Raw genomic sequence first — 6,948 nt, forward strand, 5'->3', positions numbered from 1 at the left:
CGGCAAGGAATCCGAGAGCCTTTGAATTCCTTCTCGCGAATGGCTAACTCGATGCAATTATATTATTTATTTTCTTCGGTCAAAACTCGGACATTGGTGAAATATTTCCACTGGATGCACCGGAAATTATGTTAAAAGTGCACGGAAGCTTCGGGAAACGATATGCGCGATCCTCATCCTATATATAATTAAAGAACGATCAACGTTTTACTTTTAATTAGGCATATTCGAACAAGCGGAAAGAAAATAATGCTAATTAACGATACAAAAATAACTTTGACTACATTCGTCACGACAAATTGCTCAAGAAATCGTAAAGAAGGATATAAAGTTTTTCATCAGTTTGGGTAAGACCCTTTTGTACTTGAAAATTTGCATAAGTCTCGAGATCGCTTTGCCCAATTCCTAATTAATTACGCGTGAGAGAGCGAGGTAATAGAAAGAGGGGGGGGGGGGGGAGGAGACCTTGCAAAGCATGCGTTGTCGTCAAATGTCCGACAAGGTATTACGAGAAAAGAAAAATGTATTTTTTTAATTTAAAATCGACGATAAATCGCGACCCTTGAACGAAGGGCCCCTCACCTTCTTAAAGAGGGTCGGTGGCAGCTTAGAAAATAAATATTTCGCGATATCACACTGCTTATCGGTATAATTAATATTTCTTGCTTATGAAATTGATACAGGCGTTATTATTCGACGACTTAACGACGTTCTCGAAACATTATGAATATGACAAGCATGACGCACGTGGCTTTACACGAAAAATATACCACGTATAACCATGCGTCCCCCGTTCTTCATCCTAACCACAGTCAAGGTGAGATTCGTAAATTTCAAAAGCGATTCCAATGGAAAAACTGTCCAATAAACATTGTCTGTTTACAATCCTTCGAGATCATCTAACGCGAAAGAAACGAGGAGAAAACCAGTTTAGAGACGTGAATTATCCCTCGTGGATATTTACAGCTCTGTTGATTGTTCAGGGTCAAAGAGAATAGAAGTCAATCAGGGGGAACCCTCCATAAAGAGACAAAGAATATTTTTTAATATAAAAAAAAAAACATTAGCATAAAAGAAGCCAAATAATTCGCGTTATAAAAGTACTTTGGCGAAAGGGATGCACAGGGTGGGAATACGATAATAATAATAATAAGCTCCGCGTGGAGTCTAAACCGCGAATATAACAACCGGCGAACACGCAGTCCGGAAAATTCCTCCCTGGAAAAAAGTTGGTCCGGTGAACCGCAGTGATCGCAGGATCAGAATGGCCGATAAAGGGTGTTCAGGCGCAGTAATGCAAGGAGGAGGGGCATATATATATATATATATATACGTAAAAAAGAAAAGGAGGAAAAAAAGTTGCAGAGAGACTCACGTCATTTATGGTCGATAAGTGAAGATGCCTCGATCAGGTATTTGTTTATCTCCAAGGTCCTCATGTCTCCATGTCCAGGGCGTTCGAGATCCTCGGCATCCTGAACGATGACGAAAACACGTCGTTGGGATTCTCTCCTCCAGGGTGTTTCTTCCCCTCTATTCTTATCTTCTCTTTTAACGCGTCCCCTTCGTCATCGGCGGCTGGCCCTCTCGATCCGGCCGCGTACTCTCGACGTCGATGGCCACTCTCACGAAACTGCGTGCACGCATGGACGAGGTTAGATTTCACCGTGAAAAAAGAACCGACCAACTTGAACGAACAAGAGGGACAGGAAGATTCGAAAGGCGAGCAACGTTCGAACAATTCTCGATTCCCTGTTCGAGTCGAAAGCTCCGACTAATCGATTAGCATTCGACTGCACACAGTATGATCGATCTTGCGTCATTCGACACTTTAATTAGACGCAGCTCCTTCCTATATACTTATATATATATATATACAGAGTAGTTAATTGCTAAACTTCTCTATTCTACCTTTTTTTTCTTCGTTCGATCAATCTCACCGATTTTCTCAACTTTAATTATCGTTTTTTTTCAAGAAACTATGTAATTATTCGTAGAAAGTAATTAAAATGAACATTTGGAGGAGTAATTTCATATAGGTTGACCGTGAAATGGACCAAAGTCACAGTGCGAGTTACGAGTGGTTCTCGGTTCTCCAGAGCCTCGACAAAGAAAAAACCGTAGTACAGGAAGATCGAGGAGATTCATTGGCGAAAATAGCGGCTGTCGAGGCGAAAAGTGACAATTAATGCGAGGCTCGCGAAAGTTGGCTGGTATTGTCCGAGGGTCTAAGCGATAAAAAGCTGCGTCGTTCGATTCATCGTTCGTGACGAATTTGGATGGGAGACTGGAATAGCGTGAAATTTTGACGTGTGTGGAGAGTTTTCTTCTCTATTTATCCATATTATTTGTTAATTGGCGCGCAATGGCGGTTGTAAGGTTCGAGAACCATAAAGATGGACCAGGTTGTTCGATATATAAGAATGAAACTGTCTTGAATATTTGGACGATCGTCGAGGAAAAGAAGAAGCGGAAATTTTAAGGGACACGTATTTATACCTCGTGGTACGCGCACGAATGCGTTTTATCGGCGCGTAACAACTGGTTTAAACGTGCCGCTGTATTTAAATTCGTGCCTCGAGCCACCAAAACGTTATTCTGTATACCAGAAGATTATTATCTTGCAACATATATATATATATATATAAAGCTGTACGAGAAGGCTGCTTTTACCCAATTTAATTGGACCACTCTTCCACACACCTTCCCACCCCCCCCCCCCCCTCTAATTATACTTGTAAAATTAATATGTCGTGTTACCACAAGATTAATTAGGAAATTCCTAATTAACCAAATCGATTAACGCAATCAAGGTACCACGAGAAATTCAGAATGCAACAAAGAGAGAAAAGTCGTTCTCTCAGTTTCGACGGTTCACCTTTACCGTTGTGCGAGATCGTGAATTATTATTGCCGAGAAAAACTTGTGTATAGAGAAATGTCAGCAACGAGAAAGACTCGAATCGGTATTCAGCGCGCGCGCGCGCGCGAGCGAGCGAGCGAGGATCCGCGTGATACTTTTGACACGCGAATTGTCTTGCAAACAATACAATTAGAAATGTCAGCAATACTTTATGGATTACTGCCCGTTAAAACTTTTATCTTCGCGTTAAAGCATTTTTTGCACCGTTGCAAAAAGCAAAGTCCTTAAATCGAAATGGCTTCCACGAGAGGTAGACGTAGACACGGAATCCATGGAGGAAGAGAGATGAAAATATTTTTGTTGACAAAATCGCTAAAAACTCGATTAAAATGCTTCGAGAAATTCCCTCGAGAACAGACTGGTCCTTTTAACCGGTATAGATAATATTCATTGGAAACTTTACGAATCGTTGATAATGGAAAAAATCAAAGGAAGTGCTTGTAAAATTTAATTCTGCAAATAAGAATTCTTCCAGAGACAATGCGTTCGAAGCACCATCAGAAATGTCAGGTGTCCCGAGATGTTGTTTTCTCTGAAATTATGCAAGGCGAGTATCGTCCAGCTTTACGCGTCATTTTTAAAAAGCCTCGGCTAATGTCTATATATATATATGTATAGATATATATACTGGCAAGAATTCCCTGGGCCAGTGAAATGTCAGGCATAAACAGGCAGGTATTTCGTCGCTCGAAATACGCTCATTTTCGTTCGGTCCGCGGGCCCGCAGGCTCGATCACCGTTCTGGTACCGTTTTGCCCCCGGGGATCTGGCGTTGATCTCCCAAGGTGACCTTGAAACATGGACCTCGTCTCCGGTGGATTGCTGCAACGCGCAGCCACATCTTTCTTACAATTTTAACATCAACGAGAATCTCAGCGATCGAATTAATGTCAGAGAAAAATTTCATTGAATTTGTTTTTTTAAATAAATATCGACATTTGTTTCAAGCACGTATATCGGAGAAATATTTTATTATTCGCTCTGTGCATTCAAACACTAATATAATCAAGTGAGAGTGTAGTAGTGCACGTGAATATTACCAGCGTTACTTATCGGTAAATTTGGTAATTTTTATTGAAAATTTTCGTACACGTATACAGTTATACATTCTCACTTTGTTATTATATCAGTGTTAAATGCACAGAGCGAATTCGCTCCGTGCATTCAAACACTAATATAATTAAGCGAGAGTGTAATAGTGCATGCAAATATTACCACAGCGTTACTTATCGGTAAATTTGGTAATTTTTGTTGGAAATTTTTCGTACACGTATACATTCTCACTTTGTTGTTATCAGCGTTAAAAATGCACACAGCTATATAGGGAAATTTTGAGAGCGATCTAACACGAGATTCGTGCAAAATCCTATGACGCGGTACGGGCCAAGGTTGTGTAGGTGTTTCCGGAGAGACAGGGCGACTAGAAACGAACGGAATCGCAAGTGCAATGTAAATGAGGGCTTTTGGTAATGTGAGTGTGCACGGTACACAAGAACGGTAAGAAATGTCGCGGCAGTGCCGCGCGAGGCGAGGTTAGCGAAAGGGAAAACTCCAAGAGTGGCGAATGAACAATCGACTTGCGTCACTCGAGAGGAGTTTCGAGCGCGCGCGCGCCAACGCGAGTTTTTCGAGCTGGTCGAAAAGGCTGTGGGGCTCCAGTCGCGGGCAAAATTTGCTCACTTTCCAACTACCGATCGTACCGCAACCGACCGACCTTTCCTCAGTTCCGATTCCGAGCCGCACAACAAATTGCACAATCCTCAACGAGTTCCGATTCGCTAACTCCAACTTATGTCCCAGCTGTGAAAATCGATCACCGACCACTCGTCTAAACTTTATCAATCCCATTTCGCGTCTACCAACTTTTACCGTGTCTCTATATACTTTTTTTTTTAGCTATAGGTATGTATATACATATATTGCTTTATTGCCAATTTCTAATAATATATTCAATTCTATTCAATAAATCCTTTCCGTGAATTTTTGTATCTTAATGAAATTATTGCAATTATTACAGAATATTGATAGTTGGTATAATGTATTTTTAGCTGAGAGCGCAATAATTTTCCATTTCAGCAATTAATGACAATTTCGTTAAAATTAAATAGAAAGATCGAAGAGATGTAAGATTGCACGATCATTTTTAAAAAGCGAACGATTCGCGAATGGACAATTTTCGCGAGATTTCAATGGAGAGACTGAATCAGCTGCGAGGAATAAAAAGCAAAGAGAGATATAAAAGCGAATGACGTGTATTTTCACGATTAAAAACCGATGGAAATATTTGTCTCGCTTTTCTTAAAATTTAAAACTTTCGAAAGAGTCGTTTCAACTGTGAATATATATATATATATATATACATATATACATAGACAGTGGGAAAATGTGGAGAGAACAAAGTTGAAACGAATTTTACTCTCGTTGAATTTTACTCTTGCTTGATATCAGAATCGTGGATTACTTATCGATGCCATTGAAATCCTATGGCTCTCCAGGCTACATTCGCCTTTCGAACGTCGAGTGAAAACGCGGATATATCTACCGGCCACGTACAAAATCACCGAGCGGAATATCGGAACGGTCAATGCACGATTCTCGCACACACGAAGCACGTTCCAACGATCCTTCGATTCGAAACAGAGGAAAACCTCGAGAGTCTTCTGGATCGTCGAGTCGGAGATCCAAATTCGACTAAATAGAAATTCTCTCGAGGGCCAATTTTTTTTTCAAGTAAATTCTGCAAATACAAAACACGACAAATGCTAAAAATCCAAATATTTCCACGTGAAAAAACCGAGCGTAGATATATAGATGAGGTTTTCGTTTCGAGTGCAGAGTCGACGATTAATAAGGTGAGAGCGGATGATTAATGTCAAGGTTGACGAATCGAGTCTCTCAGCACCATCGATCGAGCTTATAAGCTTGCACGTTCGAGCTTTCGATCGACCAGGTATACATATATACATATAAACACGCGTCTACTACATATACAGCAACACACAGGTTTGATTCGTGCATGCGTTCTTCAAATTCAACCATCTCGAGGCTCTGCCTCCACACACGCGCACCACACATTTCATCGTCTATATATACATGTACTATTAAAAACGCGCGAATAATCAGCAAAATACACGTTTATTCACACCGTTACTCGCCTTCGAAACCTCGCAAGGTTCGCTTACTTTTCAAATCAAAAAGAAATATCCTCTCTGCGCCACCTCTGAGCGATCATCCGCCGGTCCCTGGCACCCGACGAAGAATCCTCTCGCAGGACGAACGAACGAACGTGGCGTCGCGCGATTCGATCGCGATTCCCGCGAATTCGTCCGACGATCTACCGCGCATGCGCGCTCGCGAGGAATCGTAGGGTCTCCAAGGGTCTCGGTGGTGCGCGCCGGTGGCCCGGTGGATGGATCCAGGGATATGCTGCGAGGGTTCAATGGTGGTTCTTGCGCGTGCAGGAAGAGGAGACACACGGAGCGCGCGCGCGGATCGAAAATTAATGCGAATGCGCGAGCGGACTCGGTGTAACTGCGGACGACGAATACGACGATACTGAGCGTCTTTGCTCTCTTCGTAGGTAGGGAAAGAGAGAGAGAAGAAGTGGGGAACGTGGCTGGTGGCAGGCGGCGGCGGCGGCGGCGGCGGTGGCAACAGCCAACTCCAGTCAGTGCGAGTCGAGTGGAGTCGAGCCGAAGGACTGGGGACTCGCCGGCATCGACCCACTCATTCGCCGCCGTGTAACTCCGATACCGATCGTTGCATGGATTTGTATCTGCAAAAGGAGGGGGGGGGGGGGGGGAGGTTGCCTCTCCTGACGACGATTTTCGACTCCTCCCCTCCCTTAAGAATTTTCCGTATTTTGTTGAAAACTTTCATCTTCAAACCCTGTTCCATTTTTATTCCACATTATTTTTCGAGGAAAAACTCATCCGCACAATGTTTACCGATCGAGCGACACACCGCGATCGTTTCGCAATTAAGAAAGCTGCGATCGAACCGACGCGACGCCCTCGTCTTTTACCT

At 42.6% G+C, this 6,948-nt stretch overlaps 1 protein-coding gene across 4 annotated transcripts in view; it reads right to left on the bottom strand.

Moving 5' to 3' along the window:
* The window catches only part of sona (sol narae), a 77,727-nt gene extending 71,272 nt beyond the window's left edge, over positions 1-6,455 (bottom strand). For all 4 annotated transcript variants that reach the window (XM_066734200.1, XM_066734198.1, XM_066734202.1 and 1 more), the window contains exons 1-2: positions 6,105-6,455; positions 1,376-1,633 (exon numbers count right to left, since the gene is read on the bottom strand). The gene's annotated coding sequence lies outside the window, so the exon portion shown is untranslated. The remainder of the gene's footprint in view (positions 1-1,375; positions 1,634-6,104) is intronic.
* Between the last annotated feature and the right edge of the window lie 493 nt (positions 6,456-6,948).

Source organism: Prorops nasuta, unplaced genomic scaffold (assembly GCF_024137725.1).
Source record: "Prorops nasuta isolate Cenicafe-Biocafe unplaced genomic scaffold, Cenicafe_Pnas_1.2 PNAS00011, whole genome shotgun sequence".
Classification (NCBI taxonomy): domain Eukaryota; kingdom Metazoa; phylum Arthropoda; class Insecta; order Hymenoptera; family Bethylidae; genus Prorops; species Prorops nasuta.